The sequence below is a fragment of the Cupressus sempervirens genome, chromosome 2 (assembly GCF_028749045.1).
Source record: "Cupressus sempervirens isolate cs-2001-9-10 chromosome 2, ASM2874904v1, whole genome shotgun sequence".
Lineage (NCBI taxonomy): Eukaryota > Viridiplantae > Streptophyta > Pinopsida > Cupressales > Cupressaceae > Cupressus > Cupressus sempervirens.
The window spans coordinates 774,200,500-774,222,092 of NC_143119.1; the positions used below are offsets into that span (position 1 = coordinate 774,200,500).

General features: G+C 34.7%; 1 pseudogene; it reads left to right on the forward strand.

Annotated features, from left to right (window-relative positions):
* Window positions 1–1,405: 1,405 nt before the first annotated feature.
* On the forward strand, window positions 1,406–20,350 carry LOC149575762 (beta-galactosidase 5-like; annotated as a pseudogene).
* The last annotated feature ends 1,243 nt before the right edge of the window (window positions 20,351–21,593 follow it).

Consider the following 21,593-nt stretch of genomic DNA (forward strand, 5'->3'; position numbering starts at 1 on the left):
TCTACTTCTTCTTCCCTGTTTTCCTCTTCTTTCAATCTTTGTTCAAATCAATCCCATTCCACGCCACATAAATCTCCCTCTACTCTGGTTACAAATGACTTTCAAGAGGCTTCTTCATCGCCGCCTACAAATGCTTTTGAAGAGCTCGTTCCATCTTCCCCGTCCTCAAAGCTAGGTAAAAAGCTTTCCTACGATGTGTTTATCAACCATTGTGGCCCCGATGTCAAACACACCCTCGCAACCACTCTTTACAATACCCTCTCTGTCATGGGTTTGAGGGTTTTCCTTGATAAAGAAGAGCTTCAACTGGGGGATTGTTTGCCCAAAGAACTTCAAGAAGTGATGCAAAGTGCTTCGCTCCACATAGCCCTATTTTCAAAGAAGTATGTAGAATCCCCCTAGTGTTTGGCTGAACTTGCATATATGCTTAAAATTGGTACCCCAATCATTCCTATTTTCTACCATCTTCAGCCTAGTAACATCCGATATGACAAGGGACTGTATGCTGAAGTGCTCTTGCGGCATAAAAAGAAGGGTTGATATAGCTCAGGAAAGGTTGAGGAGTGGAAGGACGTGATCAACAAAGTTTCATACAATATTGGCGAGATCATAAATAATGACGAGTAAGTAGTAATTACTTTGTTTTTAGCACTCATTCTTTTCTTATCAGTCATCTTCTATTTACGCTCGGTGCCTCTTTTTGCTCTTTCTTATGCTTTTCGAAATAGGTGTCATGGTAAATGAAAATTGCCCTGTTCTATTTTGTTTTGTTCAGTGACTCTGGTAGAGTGCTTAAGAATGTTAATCGTGTTCTATCAGTAATAAAAAATATTCAATTTTTGGTTGCCAAACATCCAGTTGGTCTAGATGAGGCTCTCTTAGACTTTGAAAGAACAACACTTCAGCCTGCAAAAATCCATCACACTCTACAAATCTTGGGAATTTGGGGCATGGGTGGCTCTGGAAAAACCACACTTGCCAAACAATTATTTAATAATAAATACATAGATATGGAAAAGTCTAGTTTTCTATTCGATATGAGAGATGCTGATTCAAAAAGTGCATTGCACAAGAAATAGCGAAAATTGGTAGAAGATCTCGGTGTTCAAAATATATCAATTGAGAATATAGAAGAAGGGAAGGGAATTCTCGCCTCTCGTCTGAAATCTATCAGGGTGCTCATTGTTCTAGATGATGTGGACAATATAGATCAGATGAATTTGTAGGGCTCTTCTCCAATGTGGTCACCTATGTGAAAGCACTTGTCATGATGGTAAGCATCCGCTCTATTTCGAACAAGTTCTTTTTCACTTCAAAGATTGTGGTCACGAAGCAACAAAGAATTGCTCACAAGATGAGGAAACAAAGCTCTGTTTGGAGGAAATAAGCTACACGTTTGATAAGTATGGATCTTCATCAAATCTCTGGTTTCTCTAGCTGGTCGCTGGAAGCAGAATCCAGGTAAGTAGTTTGGATCTTCTTTTATTTTCTAGGCCAAGACCAAAGATATATGGCAGGATGGAAGATAGTACCTAAATATCTAATGTCAAATGTCCCTTCAAATCAAACAACTCATAAAAATTATTGCATGCACTTAAGTGTAGCTGGTAAATACTTTTATCTACTATACTATAGATCACTACCTTATGTGTCAACAAATAGAATCAATACCATGTGGAAAAATACAAAACCTGCAGCAGACCCCTCAAAGCAAAGTACCCAAAGGAGATACCACTAAAAAGAATTTGAAAAATTCACAGTACTTTCTTGTAAATTTTGCTCATCTTTTCTCATGTATATCCATAGACATAGGAAAAGAATCATTCTCTATACAACAAGCTTTGATCTTTTGATCTGATATATTGACTTTAAGATTGGAACTCGTTATCTTCTTTTCATATTATCTAAATCAAATTGTGTCTCCTAGCAAGCATCCAGAACTTTATCCCAAATTTTTAATCGTATTTGCTACAACCCATGTGAAAAAAAGTGAAATTGTAGATGGGCTACTCAGATCCAACACTCTGTGCAGCCATTTTAGAACAAGAAGCATTTTCATATCTGCATTCTATCTTGTGCTGTGCTGCATTTAAGGAAGCCTTGCATATGATAAATTTTCTTGTGCGAAAGCTCCACAAATGGTTGTGTAGGTGTGTCTATGACATCAACAACACAAAAAAAAACTCAAGGATAGCTCTTCAAAGAGCAGAGGTAGCTACTCACTATATAGAAGCATTTTCCAAATGTTTTTAAGTTTATCAGCATATCCCTGCATCCCCTCTATGTAACTACTACTATTGAAAATAGATAAGAAAGACTTAGAATCAATTGAAAAACAACACACAATAATCTGATCAACTACATAAGAACTTCATTCAAATCAGGTCAAGTGACTTACATAAAGATTCTACACGATTTTCTATTGTTGAGAATGTCGATGGGAAAAAATGATCATAGGTTGCTAGTTGAATATTATGACCCAACCAAAGAAGAACTATTTTTATAATGAAATGAACCAAGACTGCTTTCTTGCAACTGCCACTCCAATTCATAATTGCCTATGCATAAAAAGGTAGCATTAATAAAATGTATAATATATGTTCAAAACAGTGATTGATAAGATACAATCCATAAGTAGGAGGTATTTTTCCACATCAAGTCAAATTGTGATATTGCTATCAAGGTTTAATTGTGTGATTTTTGAGTCAAAGTCATTGACCCATATTTCATGACTAGTGGTTCACCGAAACCATCTCTCATGAGAATGAACGAAACACTTAGCACTCATTAGATCTAGGTGGTGCTCACAAAGGTGAAGCACCGAGACTTCTTGGGAGGTTACCCATCCTAGTATTACTCCAACTTGAGTGCGCTTAACTATAGAGTTTCATCCATGGTTAAACCCACTCTACTTGCAACCCCATTTGAAAAACCTTCACCAAGTGTTATGCTTTATGAACCATTCATTAGAAAGCCCCTTAAGCATATCAATTGATAAGAGTGAGTTATTTTTGCACAAGTCAAATTGTGATATTGCTATCAGGATTTAACAGTGTGATTTTTGAGTCAAACTCATTGACCCATATTTCATGAGTAGTGGTTCACTGAATCCATCTCTCATGAGAATGAATGGAACACTTAACACTCATTGGATCTAGGTGATGCTCATAGATGTGAAGCACTAGGACTTCCCCAAAAGTCACCCATCCTAGTACTACTCCAGCTTGAGCACCTTAACTACCGAGTTTACTCTATGGTTAAACCCACTCTGCTTGGAACCCTATTTGTAAAACCTTCACCAAGTGTCATGACTTATGAACCATTCATTAGAAATCCCCTTAAGCTCATCAATTGATAAGTAGGAGATATTTTTCCACAAGTCAAATTGTGATATTGCTATCAGGATTTAACTATGTTTTTGAGTCAAACTCATTGACCCATATTTCATGAGTAGTGGTTCACTGAACTCATCTCTCATGAGAATGAATGGAACACTTAGCACTCAATGGATCTAGGTGATGCTCACAGAGGTGAAGCACTAAGACTTCCCAGGAGGTCACCCATCCTAGTATTACTCTAGCTCTAGCGCACCTAGTTATGGAGTTTCCTCCATGGTTAAAACCACTCTGCTTGCGACCCCATTTGTAAAACCTTCACCAAGTGTTGCACCTTATGAACTATTCATTAGAAAACCCCTTAAGCTCATCAATTTATAAGTAGGAGATATTTTTCCACAACAAGTCAAATTGTGATATCACTATTAGGATTTAACTGTGTGAGTTTTGAGTCAAACTCATTGACCCATATTTGATGAGTAGTGGTTCACCAAACCCATCTCTCATGAGAATAAATGGAACACTTAGCACTCATTGAATCTAGGTGATGCTCACAGAGGTGAAGCACTGGGACTTCTTGGGAGGTCACCTATCCCAATACTATTGTAGCTCGAGTGCACTTAACTACGGAGTTTCCTCTAGTTAAACCCACTTTGCTTGCAACCCCATTTGCAAAATCTTCACCAGATATTGTGCCTTATGAACCATTCATTAGAAATCCGCTTAAGCTCATCAATTAATGAGTAGGAGATAATTTTCTACAACAAGTCAAACAAAGGCAAGATACTCCTACAATGTATGCATAAACCCACAAGAGCAAACAATGCTCAAGATGGGGCCATAACATAAAGAAATAATTTCTCGAAGATTGTTTACTTAAAATCTAAGTTATTGGCCTTCGTAGTGGTTTGGGTTCAGGTTCATAGGTCTAGTTTGAGGAGTTTATCAAAAAGAATCTGGTGTTGAGTTCGTCAATACAAAAACATTTAAAATATAAAATATGCATATTTGCAGCAGTATTTCAGTTCAAAATACTAATGATATATTAGTGAAACTCAAATGTTATAATATATATTAAAATTAAATAATAATAATGTCAATTGTCAACAGTGAGTCATCATTTAAAAATAAATAATATGGGACTTACAAAATATCATCACTATCTATATTAAATGATATAGGTAGTGGTAAATTAGAAGAACCACAAATAGGGCTCCACTAGCATTGGCATTGGCACTAGCACTCCAATGCCCACAAATTTGCCCATAGTCATCATCAACATCAAGTGTAGCAAAGTGGGAAGTGGAAGATCCAAGTCAATATGTTATGGGCTTATTATCTCAGTCCCTTGTGTCCCCTCTTAGCCACTTTGTTTAAGGAGTAGTAGATTTGAATGCACGTAAACCAAGTCCTTTTCCTTTTTCAGTCACTACTACATTTGACCTCATTTTTCGACCAAACATTTCGACCATCAATCAAAAAGGTTTAGATTGGTCAGATTGTAAAGGAAAATTTTCATTTTTAAAAAATCTAAGCCCATGTTGGTCGAAATTTCGACCAACACAGGCTTAACTTTGAAATGAAAAATTATTTTCAATTTGATTGTTTCATGGAGCACGCGTGAAGGAGCTGGAGCTGGAGCATGAGCATGGTGTGAGGGTTTTCTTAATTTGGCATTTGATTCACATTGTTTTCTTCTACATTTGTCGCTTGTGCTCCCCAATTTCTCCCTTTTGCTTGCTTTTGAAGCAGTGGTGTGCGTATCACTAGAAACATTCCTTCATCTTTTAAATCAAGCAAAAATGAAAAGTCACAAATAAGAGTTTTAGGGGTTTTAGTAGATCTCTTCCATTTCCAGATGATAAGATGAGAGATCTAATTGAACACTTTGCTAAATTGAATTTGAGTTGGGTGTATTATGCCTCAAGAAAGGCAGTTTTCATTTTGAAGGTTGATCCACAGGCAGTCTATGCCCAACCCCCATGAAATAGATGATAGGGGTTGGACTCCTCTTCATATTGGAGCACGTAAAGGCAATCTGAAATCGGTGAGTTTCTGTTCTTTTATAGATATCTTTGTTTCACTCTGAAAGGGCTGATTTTGTTTATGTTAGATAATGGATTGTTCATTGTATTTGATTTTCCATTATTTATATATTACTCGAATCTTGAAGACAAATATATATGCGTAAACAAGTATGCATGATTTCATTTCTTAGATTTATAAACATAAAAGCATCCTTTCAGACTTAAAAAATGTTATAACCACACATTATTTTTTCTTAAGAAGATATAGATGTAGTACAAGGAGGATCACTTAGTACAAAGAAAATCACACAGTCAAAGTTTTATTCTATGCTGTTGCAAGAGTTTGGAGAGTAGTTCAAACCTTGATAAGAAGTCAAAAAAGCATTTATAGTTTGCAAATTAACAGTTAACCATATTAATTCCACATAAAAGAATTACCAGTGTGTGAGTATGTGTGATTTCATATTCTTGATGATCATGGATTTTCTGCAGGATTTACTTCCCTTTCCCCGGAGATACTCTCTCTCTCTCTCTCTCTCTCTCTCTCTCTCTCTCTCTCTCTCTCTCTCTCTCTCTCTCTCTCTCTCTCTCTCTCTCTCTCTCTCGGAAAGCACTTCTCCTGCATCCACTACATTAATCCGGTATATGGTAGTCGGATAACATAACGTGTATACATATATCAACACCATTTTTTGTAAAATATAATTCTTATTATTAACATGATCATCAAAGGTATAATTTTATCATTTGACATAATTTATCCTCCTAATATAATGATTAACCAACGTCTTAATCATTCAACATTCATGTTCTTGAATCCCCAAAAAAGACCATAATGGAAAAATGGGATGTAACACAATCTACTCAGGAAGGCTATCCATTCTACCATTGTGATGTGGGACACAAACTCAATAGAATCTCTTATTGTATCCATTCCACCATTGTGATGTGGAGCACAACTCAACTTCATCCCTTATTGTATTTTAGACCTTCACACTTGGCAAGCATGGATCGTTGGAGGGATTTTGTGAGTGAAGGATAGGAGGGGTATCCATTCCACCATTGTGGTTTGGGAAACAAACTCAACTTCATCCTTTATTGCTAAGTTACCGATTCAGATGCAAATTCCAGAAGCAGGGATTTTTTTTTGGATGCGAATGCGGGAGGAAACATATACATAATTTGCACTAATTTTGTGTACAAATAGTACATGAAGAATAGGATCACAAGGCCAATTTTAGATGACCATTACTTCCTTTGTGTTGCTGCAAATATTTACCATGAACACCTTTTAAGAAGCTTGTGAAATTATCTTCCAAATGAATCTAAGATCTCTTTGACTAAAGGCCTATTTGGGTGTGTAGCCTACTTCAACAATATGAGTTGTCTGGGAAAAAATCAACAGAAAAAAAGGTTCCAATTTGCTCAAATCAGAACTCTGAAATTAGATGTCATAGAACTGGCTAAGGATGATAGAAATACTCCAAATTGTAATGGAAATGTACTCATTAATAGGATAAGCCCTAGAGATAGGGCAACACCACATAATGCTCTCATTATTGGAAGAGGGCATTCCACTTATATTTGCAACATGAGATCTCAAATGCGTACAATTAGTTCCTATATTTTTTTCTTACCTAAGCTCCACAAGATGTAAACATCCAACTGCTATGTGTGAGAAAAGTGCTTTTGATTTCAAACTATTAAAATTTTAAAGCTGGCATATACCCAAATAGTTAGGTACAAGTTCACACATGACCAATAAAACCAACATAAGGGACGTGTGCTACATGTTGGCATCTCCATAAACCAACTTGTATTTTAATATCATTATTCCCAGATACATCTCAATTTGCTTCTATAGTAGCACAATATATTGATGATGATGATAAAATTCGTTTCAACTTTAACTAGCAAATTCAAATGTAAACAACAAAAATAGGTTTCAATGTTTATGGATTAGAAGTTGACCATATTTCAACATTTCAAGAGACAACCAAAACTTTAACCTGATGTATATGATTTCTCACTCACCTTACTTTCAGTTGGCCACCAGGATATCCATTTCTCATTTCAATTCCATATTTTTCCTGACATGTTGGATATTTGGATTGTTGTTCATCAGTGAAGTAGATCTTCATGAAATGGTTTCCTTAGTTGCTTAATTGGCAAGGAGGCTATCAAAGCTTATATAGGCAACTGGATAGTTATTGCTTGCGTTGAAGGTTAGATGCAACCTTTGTGCTTGTAGAAAACCCCCCTCCCAGCTAAGGTATTCCCTTCGCATACAAAAGCTCTTTGTGTTAGGTAGGTTCAAGGGGTCATTTTGTCACATGCTTAGAGGGTTCATCGGCTATAAGTTGCAAATTGTGACCATAAAACCAATGTAAATTGGTAGGCATATATATTTTTGGAGATTGGAACAGTCATGAAATTTGGTGTGCTCCATTTTGCTTGCTATTAATGGACATGTTTCCTCTTGCAAGATATTATGAGCTAGGGTGGGAGACCTATGTGAATATCCATTTAATCTAGATTAGTGTAAAAGCCACATGGTTTCATTTGAGCTCTAAGCTTCATGAACCCAAAATAAAAAGTTCTAGAATTCCTTTTTATCTTGGAATTTAATCTCCAATTTGATATATTTTACCTTAACAAAGTTTATCCTTTGCATTTTTTAATATATCAAGTATTATATCCATGTGCATGTTACATGATGTAGCTCGAAATAAGGCTCTACTTTCATGAGACCAAATTAGATTTATCTAGTTCCAAAAGCATCTTGTGAAGAAATAGAGCAAGGCAAGGCTTCTCCTTTGTGTATGGCTTGATTGATCTTTTAGAAAAATTCTAGAACATTTTTCAATAGATACACATCAAACAAATTCAAGGCTTGTATCTATTGCCCTTCTGTTCTGCTTTCAATTAGAAATGGAGAAATAGAGCAAGGCAAGGCTTTCTGTATCTATTGCTCTTCTTGTGAAGAAATGGAGCAAGGCAAGGCTTCTCCTTTGTGCATGGCTTGATCTATCTTTTAGAAAATTTCTAGAACATTTTTCAATAGATACGCATCAAACAAATTCAAGGCTTGTACCTATTGCCCTTCTGTTCTGCTTTCAATTAGAATTTTCTGTGTGCCTTGTGTTAGCTCAGGCAAATAATTCAGTTTGTGTGTTAATGATAAAACTTCTGCATGATCTGTACAAATTGTTAGCACTATTACACAGGGTGAATGGTTTTTGATCATTGTTCAATTCTTTGTGCAGACCTCTATCTGCTGCACAAGCCTTTGCACCATTCAAATTTTTCTATAACATGTGCACAAAGTTCTCAGTGTCATTCAACAATTGAATTTGAATTCGTAAGGTAGAAAACATTTCATTATGTTTGTGCGCAATTTGTTTTTTTTTGCATGCTACCTCTTTGTTATTTGGCACACTTTTGCTAAGTGTATAGGTCTATGGAAGCCTCATGAATGGGTTATTAAAATCATAGCTGTGAGCTTGTATATTTTAAAGCCTGTTGCTTTCTCATTGGATAGCCAAGAAGTGATTGGAAACTTGTTAACCACATACCTGCTTCTTTTTATATTTAAATCATCCTGTGAGGATAAACCATAACTATTTCCTTAAGTAGTAGTTACTAGATTTGCATAACTTGGCTTAGGTACTCGCATGTTGCAGTAGCGAGTTGAAGACATCATGTAGGTCTAAAGATAATGAAGATAAGTGGAGCTCTTATATATGAAATGGCAGGGGTAGACTGCAATTGATGAGAGGAAGACATCATGTTGTATAGGGCTGCATTTAGATTCATAGTATGTTGCAGGTTCCAAAGCTACTGAAGTTATTTTTGACTCTGTATTGCTTTATTGCTTTTGCAGTACTATTTTGAGGGGAGATTTGATCTGGTAAAGTTCGTGAAGACAGTGCAACATGAAGGATTATATGTCAGCCTTCAAATTGGTCCTTATGTCTATGCCGAATGGAATTTTGGGTATAATTTTCTGTAACTGATCTATATTACATGCGAGGTTCTCTTCTTTCAAACACCCAACATGGTTTATTAAATGTGGATATTAATGCTATTGATCAATTTGTAGGGGCTTTCCAGTTCTGTTAAAGTTTTTCCCTGACATCAACTTTAGGATGGATAACGAGCCTTTCAAGGTGCTTCTCTATGAAATGATGACACTTTTAAGACTTATAAATGCCTTGTATCTTTATAGGATTTTAATGCATAATATTTGATCCAGTTTCTCATATTGAATAAGTGATGAATACTGCAGATGGCAATGCAAAGTTTCACATCAAAGGTTGTGGACTTAATGAAGAGTGAAGGGCTCTTTGAGTCTCAAGATGGACCTATTATTATGTCCCAGGTGTGTGTGTTTCTTACAACATTACCATGAATCTGTGTTAAGGCAATTTTTGTTGAATGTTGTTGACATATTAACACTTGCAACGATTTCTACTGTGACAACTTTGTACCTAACAAACCCTACAAACCATCAATGTGGACTGAGGCATGGAGTGGCTGGTACAGATCATTCCCTCTTCTCAATGCTGTTGAATTTTGAAAATTTCTTATATAGTGCTATTTGCAGTAATTAGGCAATCGGTCTTCTTGATGGCTTGCAGATTCTAGCTTTTTAAGAAATGATAGTAAAGTGTTTTCTTTTTTAAGTTTTAACCAGTGGGTACACTGAATGCCATTAACATTATAATTATAAGTTCACTGTCTACTATTTTTGTAGGTTTACAGAATTTGGGGGTACTACTTCTCATAGACCTGTTGAAGATCTGGCCTTTGCAGTTGCTCACTTTATTCAGAAAGGAGGATCATTTGTGAACTATTATATGGTAGAGCTCACCTTGAAGAAAATGGGTTATCCTAGCACATGCCATTCTTAAATGGCCTCATTTTTTATATTAATTCAGTTTCTCTTCTTTGCAGTATCATGGCGGAAAATTTTTTGGCCGTACTGTAGGAGGGACTTTCATTACAACTAGTTATGACTATGATGCACCTATTGATGAATATGGTATGTTTTGCTAGGCATGAGATAAGACTTGTGCTGATATTCTTCTTTGTTAACAGTGTCAAACTAGAACAGATAATTTTTTTTGAATTACATAAAATTCTTAAAGAGCAATACATTTGTTTATCTTTATCAAAGATGAGGTTTATATCCCGCTTTAAGTTCCTTGCTACCTTAGGGTCAAATTAAATCAGTTGGATCTTCAGTATTTTTAAACATGTAAATTGTTTTGAGCTTGGTATTTTTATTGTATCTCAAAAATACTATAAAGTCTTCAGGAATTAGAACATGAACTATTGTTCTTTTCCTTTCTTTGTAGGGCTTCTCAGGAAACCAAAGTGGGGACATCTTAAGGAATTACACAAGGCTATAAAGCTTTGTGAAGCTGCTTTAGTTAGTGGTGATCCTCAAGTTAACTCTCTTGGCACTTATTACAAAGTAAGTTGAGCATGTTGACTGGTTTGCTACTTCATAGACTATTTTTAGATTAAACTTTAAAGTCTCATTTGAAAAAGGGGAAAAAAAATTAAGAAGTTGATAATGCTATTATAAACACAATGAGCTGACAACATTGTCTTTTCAGTCTTATGTGTATTCTGCAGGGTGTGGAAGTTGTGCTGCTTTCCTTGCAAATTTTGATGCAAACTCTGATGCAACAGTCTTTTTTAACAATCGGCACTATCACATCCCTGCTTGGTCTGTTAGCGTTCTCCCTAACTGCAGAAACTCAGTGTTCAATACTGCCAAGGTGATAGTTAATTTCTTTAAAATGCCAACGCGCTTACAAATTAAGACTATCTATGCCCTTTATTTTTGAACTGCGATCTACATGTTCTTATTTGATCAAGTCCTAACAAGATGAGGGTTTCATTGTTAAGTATGAATATTTTGGAATGATCCTTGCTACTCTTATTGCTGTTTAATCTTGATACTTATCTGAAAGGAGCAATGTGCAGGATTTCTCTGTACTTTTTTGCATATTGATTCATGTCATGCTTCTTTGTTAAACTGGAACCTCTCTCAATAATATAATAAGTGTAGGGGTGCCAGTATCTTGTTTAAAAGAAATGTTCACACTTGCCTATGAAACTTTTGTTACTGTTTAATCTCAATGCTTATCTGAAAGGAGCAATGTGGAAGGATTTTCTGCATTTTTTCATCTTCACAGTGAAAATTTATTTATTAAAATATGCTCTCTTCTAGAGTACATTATATTTCTTTAATACATGGATAGAATGTATTTGAATTACTTCAGTTGCACATGAGTTGCAGAATTTATGGCACTAATAAATTCACATGCTCTATGACAGGTTGCTGTCCAAACAACTCAAATGAAAATGACACCCGTTAAGGGATTTTCTTGGGAATCATTCCAGGAATATGTTACCTCCAATGCGGATAGCTCTCTCACTGCAATAGGTTTGCTGGAGCAGATAAACACTACAAGAGATAATACCAACTACTTGTGGTACACTACGAGGTGAGATATACATTTTCCACATCTTTGTTTAATGCTGTAGTTTTCTAAATGGTTACCGAGGTGAATATTTTATCGAACATTCTTACTAATTAGAACGATTTTTTTCTGTTGGTTCTAATTTTCACATTGTTGAGATTTGTAACTGTATCTTAGAAAGGTTAGAAAATTAATTCCGTTCTATTCCATAGATCACAAGATAACTTTAGTTGATCTCTTGCATGCTTATGCTTTTTGCGGAATAACTTAATTCAGTGTCTTGCATTCATATCTTTTCCATTTTTGGAAATATTTTTCTTGTTGTTCCTTGCTTCTCATTTACGCTTCACATTTGACTTGTTTTACGGTATCCGTATTGATTGTATCTGAGCTCTGAATGCTCTTCTATTTTAACAATTTAAGTTTTTGACTCCATTAAATATTAACATGTTACTCTTGATAACAGAGGAATATTTAAGGAAATCATAAACAATTATTTTCCTTTTTCTTCCAAGTAGATCTATTATTTAATGCTTCCTCTAGATTCTAAATGTTTAATGTTGAATTGTGGATAGGAAGACTACTTGATGAATAGTCATATGGTTAGTTTGTAACTTTGTTTGTTGAACATGAATCTTGTTTGTTAAACAAGAATCTTGAATCAATTCAAACCTAAGAGTTTTCTTTTGCTGGGCACAAATTGGCAGTTTCACATATTAATACGTTTGTTGTATCATGTATGGTATAGTGTTGAAGTTGGTGAGGATGAGCCTTTTATAAAGAATGGTGGTCTTTCAGTTCTTTCTATAGATTTAGTACGTGATGCATTGCATGTTTTCATCAATGGAGAAATTGCAGGTATAAGATCATCCAACATCCCTGAATTCAGAGTGTGTTTTCTAATTTAGTGCTATTGAGTCAGACAATCAGAGTGGACTAATAATTGCTAGTTTGGTCTGTGTTTTTGTTTTTGTTTTTTGGATGTTGAGACATAGAAATTGAGAATTGGGAGGACTTTTCATGTTGGATTTATGCTTTTGACAGGCTCTCAATTTGGAAGCAAGGAAAACCCTAAAGTGAGATATCCATCCGGTGTGAAGCTTAGGGTGGGAACAAACATAATTGCACTCTTGAGTATGAAAGTTGGTTTACAGGTTTGTTTCAAACCACATATGTGTAGTTGCTTCTATATTTTTGTCTTATTTGGTAGATGCAGAAGTGAAAATAGTAGGTGTAGCGATGCCAGTATCTTGTTTTATGTCTAATTTCATGTATAAGAATTTAGTCACTAGTTGTTTATGTGAAATGAAATAAGATATAATATTACTGGTTGTCACTATAATAGTATAATGCTTTTCCACATTAGATACTAATTCCTAATTTATCTGTTTATGTTACAGAATATTGGACCCCATTTTGAATCTTGGAATATAGGGATTCTTGGTCCACTTACCCTTAGTGGCTTTAAGGAGGGAACATGAGACTTGTCGATACAAAAGTGGTCTTACTAGGTATGAACCATGTTAATGCAAATTTGTTATTTTGTTTTCTTAAATAGGATACTATAATTTGGAGTAGAAAAGACTAGTTTATATACATTTAAATTTTTAATTATTGATTAAATTATTTAGATATGATACATGTTTTCGAGAGCACAAATGGATAAGTAATAAAACACGGTTGAAGTCATCAATTTTGGATCAAATATGTCATTTTGTGTCTTCCTGTTAAGTTGGTGATATTTGTATTTTGCTTAATATATCACAATTTGAATTGAAATTGATTATTTTTCTTTCCAAACATCCCAACAGCACCATATTTTTTCTATATATGTCTTCGCAAATGATAATAACATGATGACTCTACACATTTTACTTGTGAGCAGTGGACCTAGGTGTCTTTTAATTTTTTTCTCTTCAGATTCTAGAACAACTTAAGTTTCTTCCTTAATATTCAAGAATATGAGCATTAGTTTTTGACATAAAGGATGTTTTTTTGGAGTTCAAATGTAAAAGGGTGAATGGTATTGAATGGATTACAAATGTGTGGTACAGATTTTTGGGAGAAATGCTTGTTTGGAATCTTGTGATTTATTATGGTTGATAATACAGCTCCAGCTCATTTTGTAATATATTTCTATGTAGATGCATATCTAATTTTTTGTGCATGCAGGTTGGTTTGAAAGGTGAATCAATGGATCTCCATACAATAGATGGGCATTCCTTTGTTGAATGGATGAAAGGAGTAGTTGTCCCTTAGAGACAACCACTAACATGGTACAAGGTATACTCCTGATGTTAAATGTTAAATCTACGATTGTGTCAGCAACCACGGGAACCATGAAAAGGTTTGCACAGTTACAATTTGTGTACTTTGTTTAACATTTTTCATTAAAATTTAAATTATTACTGTACAGGCAACATTTGATGCACCAGCTAGTGAAGATCCAATAGGATTGAATTTGAGCACAATGGGTAAAGGCAAAGCATGGGTAAATGGTCAGAAAATTGGATGGTACTGGCCTTCTTATCATGTCAATGGTGTCTGCTCAGATGGATGCAACTATCAAGGAACTTTTCGTCCAAAGAAATGTGCTGAAAATTGTGGCCAGCTATCTCAACACTGGTGAGATTTCTTATATTTTTTGTGTTCAACTTTCTACTTGATGCCAGTTTATGGATGATACTGAAACTTTTGTGGTAAAATTTGATTTAAGAGCTTTAAAAATAAAGACAGAGCTACTAAGAGGAATATGTAGTTGATAGACAATAACTTTTGTTTTTCAGGTTTTATTAGCCATCTAATTCATTTGTCGCCAAACCCTTGGTTCTAGGGTCACTAAACTAGGGCCTGTTCAATGAGACCTCTAACAACATCACCAAAACAAAAAGACTGCACCAACACTTCATAAATGTCCTCCCCATACATATTCCTTCACCAAATATCATTATCCTTGAAGGAAAGCTCATTCATGTTGATTGGTGCTCACATAGGCTCTTTCACAATCAACAAATAAACACTCAACACTGCTTCTTCACCAAGATTCTCTATTCTCCTGTAGAAAAAAAATAATATACAAGTACTTACAACATTGTGGAAATCTTCCACCAATCACATAAATCACAGAGGGTGTAAGAGTTGCCACATTGTAGAAAACTTCAAATCTAAACCCGACTGTGCTCTGCCAATCACTGTCTTACAAACACCAGCCTGATTATTTGAACCTAAAAACTATGAAATAAGGAAGAAAATTTGTGAAAAGAATAGGACAAAACTTCCTTAAGACTCCTACATCATGATCAATCAAGAGCCAAACTCAACTATCATTTCAAAGGTATTGGTTATGACTGTACCAGAATAGTGGCTAGTTAATAGAGAAAAAAATTGTTTTTATTGCTTCCAGAGTCTATTACATGTCTTATTATTCCAAACACCAACTCTCAATTTCCTTTAAAACTTGACCACCTTCCACTAAATAGCCAAACAAAGCCAATACCCACTACTGTCTAACCGTAATAGTAAGAGTCAGTTATAAACTGGAATTTGTTGTCTAAGTTGACACAAAGTGTCAACTTTGACAACTTACAATCATATATGCCTTTAATAAATTTCAATAACCTTTTCAAAGGTTTTATAACTTCACTAACCCTTCCAAAGACACCTAAACCCCTTACAAGCCTTACTAGACCTAAATTGCCAACATGGCAAAGTACAACTTTTGAGCACTTTTAGTGCTTTTACAATATTTAATGGCTTTTAGAGACCATATTACATTGGTCCAATACCATATAGGTCTTTAAATCCCATAACTAGGCTAGGATCCACAAAATGACCCTTAATAACCCCTTATGTGCATTTTAATCTTTCAATACCATTTACCTCTATTACATTGCCTTTATAGTTTTAGGCTTCATTACATCAAAACATCAAATACACATTACATCAAAACATCAAATACAAAGATGGATCATAGATTCGATTACATTTAACTCTTAATCTTTCAAGCTCACTTTGATCTTCATGAGTCTAAATGAATCTCCTCTCATGCTCTTGCCAGGGTGCCCTGCACCATGCATGGTGGTTGCTAGAGTCCATTGAGAACATATGCCAAGAATCTCTTCTTCCTCCGAACAGCCCCTGGACATGCCCAGGTGACCATGCATCAAAATGAGATCTCCTTCATCTTTACTAAAATCAATCTCTTATGGTATCCACTGTGAGTGGAGCTGCAACATTTACCTTCGATGTGAGGACTTGTTTTGTGGTTAGAGTGTAGCTTTTTTGCATCTCTAAAACTAACTCTGTCCATTGATGTATAGGAGGGAAGACCGCTACTTGTGCGATGCCACTCATAATGATCATCTTGATCACCTTGGATTGGTTGACTCCATACATTCTATCCCTTATAAAATTTCATGTCAAATGGCCCAAGATTGGTGTCTCCAATTTTCTCCCATGTAGAGGTGAAGTTGGATTGATGTGTCATTTCTTGTGTATCAGCTTTCAACTGTGCCAACCTTCGTGCCTCAACACTTTCAACATTTCTAACTCCCTTTCCTATAGTTGCTTTCTCATTTCTTTCTTTCTCTCTTAAGGTCTATTTTTTTGAGTTTTGGGCCTCATTAGGCCTATTTTCTTGAGCAAGGGGCCAGATCTAAGGCCTCAGGTCTACACGTTAGACAATTTGGGGCCTAATGCATTTCTTTCCAGTCCAATTTACAAAATCTAGCTCACAAATTTCATGGTAGGGCCTAATGCATTCAGATCTGGGCCTAATTAGAGGCCCACATGTTTGGATATTGGGGCCAATCATTGAACAATGGGCCACACATTTGGTTATCAAGCCCTTGCATTTGAAATTGGAACTGTGTGTTCGATTAGAGGGCAGATTTATGTCATGCCTCATCTAAATTAAGGCCTGATTTAGGTCCATATGGTTGATAGAAGAAGCTATAAGTTTAATGCAAACTCAGATTTAGGGCAAACTCAAATTTAGGGCCATGGGTCCCAATTAAAGCACTCATTCGACTAGGATCTGAATTGCTTGAAATTTAATTGAATTAGGGCCTAATTTATCCCTCCAAGGATGCATGTTAGTTTATTGATGGCCTCTCTTATCAAAATGCAGCAACCGACAAAAAAAGTTGAGGGGAGCAGCTCTAAGGAGGATGAGAGCTCAGAAGAAAGCGACGAGGAGCCAAAGGCCAAGAAAGGCATTAAGGTAAAAGAACATGCCTTCCTTTACCTATGATCATTTACATCTATGTTAATTTCTAAAGACACATGCATGGATGCAAACATACATTCATTTGTGCACTTATATAAAAGGTGTTTTATAAAATGGAATTCAGAAAGGTAAATCTGGAGTTTAGAATATTTTGTAGACAAAATACTGTGTCAAAGTCCAAATAGAAAAGTTCATGGTATCTTCTCTTTCTAAATCAATTTTTTTGGCATTTTGGTATCAAATAGAACTTTGATTTTTTTCAAAATATTGGAGTGAAGTGCACAAATATAGCTATTGCAAGCAACTCATAAAAAATATAACCAAAATTATCTCCCATAGAGCATAAGTTCAAATCATAGTAGAGAGACCAATAAGACCAGGTCCTAGAGAGCTTAAAAAAGATTGAGTACACATATTTGGCAGATTTACTCAAAACGGTAAGAAACTATGAACCGAGATACATCACAGAAGAACAACAGAAGTAGTAACTACAAGAATTATTCCCCCTTCTATTTTACATTACCTTCTTATTAATAGGTTTGAGTAACTTTAGCATTTCTCCAAAAATTTGGTTCAGAACTCTCTACACTTCCTAACCCACCTCTCAGGATAGGTACTAACTGCTAACAATAACATCTAGAAATAGAGTAGATGCATCATCCATGTTTCCATTGTCAGAGGAGCTGTCTACTAAAGTCTGCTGAAACTTAGCTGCATCCAGAATACCCACGTCACCAGGAGCCTTTTTGTTTTTCTCTTAAACAAACTACATCCACATATGCTGGAGTAAAACTATTGGAAGTGCTTTTATCTTCAAAATCTACTTCATGCATTGGCCATCCATCCGATTCATGGCTTATGTTCTAAGAATCAGCTCCTCAACATTGCCCCACACTTTAGGAATGAGATTTGGAATGGAAGGGTCCCATTTTAACAAACTTCTTCACATCTTCATGGCATCTTTTTACTTGAAAAGACATAATGGAGATGATAACTTCTCTGGAGAAGTCACCCAGTAATATTTTTTGTCCTATAAAACATATTTAATCCTTTCCATTCAAATAAACAATAAGATTTCAGTGGAGAGAATTAACTGCAGTTTGGGCAAAAACAAGTTTATCATCAGAATTAATAGATCCAAACACAATATCCCACCATTACATAGTAGTCTTGTTGAAGCATGCCATCAGAGATGGAAGAAAATACTTCCAAAGATGTTTCAATAGAGAACAATTACAAAAGAAAATGGTAGAAAGAATTCATTTGACCACAGGCCACACACAACATAACTTAGTAGCAAAACAATAGACAGCAACAATAAACTTTTGATGAAGTTAACAAAAATTAAAACATGGCTTTTTGCATTCCTAAACATGGTGTAAGGGTTTCCTTGATTTTTCCTAAAATATTTAGAATCTCTACACTTGAATTCCTTCACAACATATCGTGATGCAGTTACTGATGATCATGATACCACAGGCTAGATGGTCCGGATGTTGTGGGTGTTCACATGGAATAGAATATTTAAGTTTCATTATGTTCCCCAATTTTTTTGTACGGTGTTAAGGAAATGTTATGTAAAAAACTATTTGTGTTTCATTATCTTTTGAATTTTTTTTAGATGTTTTAGAAAATTGATTTGGAAAAGAATAGTTGAGTTTAGAAAACTGATATTGAAAAAAATAGTTATGTTTATGCAGTACGTTTTTAATTGTCAAAAGAATGATATGAAAATAATAAAAGTTGTTTTATTATGTTCTTCAAAACTTTTGGAATGTTGGCACAATGATATGGATAGAAAACTTGCGCTTCATTATTTTTTCTAACGTGTTAAAAGAATGATATGAAATGTAATGGTAATGTTAAAAGAAACATTATATTTTGCAAACATTTTTAGACGTCAAAAGAATGATATGGGAAATAATGTTTCATTACATTCTCTAAACTTTTTTAGATCTTACAAAATGGTTTTGAAAAAGTAGTCACATTTCATTATGTTCTACAAACATTTTTTTGGAAGCTGAAAGAATTATTTGGGACGATAAATGTTGAATGTAGATGGTGGACTAAGGATACGGTAGCTATGGTCACAAGGGAAAAGAAAGGAATAGGTTTTGAAATTATACATCAGTTGGCAGAAAATGGTTTGACGGTTGTTCTCACTTCAAGATATCTTAGCAGAGGATTGAGAGCCACCAAAACCCTTCATGATGAGGGTCTCAACAATATTGTATTCCGTGAGCTGGATATAGAGAGCTTGTAGAGTATTTCAAAATTTTCAGTATGGCTCAAGGATAATTATGGTGGTCTAGACATCTTGGTATTATTCTGCCTTAAATAACTCTCATTATCTTCTCTATTTAGTCATCTAGAACCTCAAATTACACCAAACTTGTGTTTCTACTTTTCAACGGACAATATGCCCACTTCATTTAGGAATATAGGACTTTTAGTTGACCTTCTCAAATGATTTATTGAAGGTGAACAATGCTGACATCTTCAGTACCACTATTGATAAGGAAGCTGCAATTCAAGCTGGCTCAATTTCACAAATGCAACATGATTTGATGGTAATTTTTAACTTTGTAAGAATACATTTTCTTTTATCTGAAATCTATACTCAGTGGGTAAGGTGAGGTAAAGTTATAATATGTAATTTTCTTTTGCATAAGTTGTCTTCCACCTTGAAATCAAATATCTAGTAGGATTTGATGAAATCAATATCTACAACTTAATATTATCTCCTCTTTAGTTCTATTAATATGAATAACTCTCCATGTTGGAATCAATACTTAATAGATTTGATATATTACAGTAGCCTCCATTAACATGAACTGGTAACCTAATATATTGTCTTCTTAAAGTTTGTAATATTATGTCTTTTGTAGGCAAGGTTTTAGTTGACGGGCAAGTGGCAGGCAAGGTTGGGATGTCTATTTCAGAGAAGGCTTCCATTGATATAACTGTTGAAGTTCCAAAATACGTATGTAGGTGATTATCCTTAATAATCTTGACTTTAGTAGTAGCTGACAACATATTTTCATTGTATATGCCATGGGATTTTCTCGTCACATCAGACACCCTTGTAACAAGAAAACCATTGGCAGAGTAGGATACAAGTTGGAGGGAGCACTCGAGCAATTAAATATTGATGTTGCTGGAAAAGTTGCATTAGACTCTGGTGTTTCCATAGGTGGCTTCACAGATTGCTTGCTTCAGCATGGCGCATCTTTTGTTTATGGAGTTGATGTAGGCTATGGGTAGTTGAATTAAAGCATCAGTTTGACAGAATACATGCACATTTCTACAATAAATATATTCAGTTTCATTTTCCCTTTGTTATTAGGAAGTCACATCAAATTTATGCAACTGCTGGATAATGTGATGTCTTACAAGTTAGCATCATATGTTTTATGATTACTTTGTTATTATTTTGATATTTGGATTTTCTTAAGACTCATGTAGCTACAAGGATACAATTTTAAGATATAAATTGACAAAGCTTGTGGAAGAGATGCATGGCTTCAACTTTCCCTTGTTGATTCAAATTCTGTATGTACATTACTAGAAAAACTTAGTGAACTTCTAAACTATGGTTCTTGTCAGAATCCAAAGAGTTTCCACATGTTGCCTCCTTGGATGTTTAAATGGGCAGTAGGATTAGGAAGGATTAGTTACAACAGTAAAAAAAAAAGCTGGAAATTATTTAATATTGGTACCCCAAATTTGTGCGGTCATAACTCCTAGTCCATTGGGTGAAAATTGAATTTATTTGGTATTAAAAAAAGTTAAAATAAAGAATTTTATTGGGTGAAAATTAAATTTATTTGGTATTAAAAAAAGTTAAAATAAAGAATTGTATTGGGTGAAAATTGAATTCATTGGATATTACAAAGATCTAAAACACAATTTTTACCAATATATTTAATTTAATTTTAAATTTTTTTTTTAATTTTAATTTTTTTTAATTTTTTTTTTTTTACCATAAATGGTTGAAATTTTGACCAAAAACATTGGTCAAAATTTTGACCAAAAATGGACGCAAATGAGGAAATAAGAGTTCAAGCTGGGCTAAGAAAATCAACGAACCTCTTGTCGGTAAGTTGACCTTTTTAAAGTCAAAATTTTGACGAAAAATTATTGTGACGAAAAATCGACGAAAAAAGACCGACGACAGTTTTAGTTGTGTATTCGACCTTTTCTCGTCACAATTTAGGGCTAAATTTACTAGTGGATATAGAAGAGAAACTGGAAATACCAGCAAAGAAGTTATTAAAAATGGAATGAATAATGAAACTTACCAACTAGAAAAAAGAATATTTAAAAAAACAAGAAGAAATATTGGCAAAAGAAGAAGTGTACTGGAAGCAAAAATGCAAAGAAAAATGGTTGGCAGAAGGAGACCGTAACACGAAATACTTTCACAACAACACCTTATTTCACAAGGATTGTAATAATATACCAAAAATCAAAGATAGACAAGGAGTACTTATTGATAATCTAGACA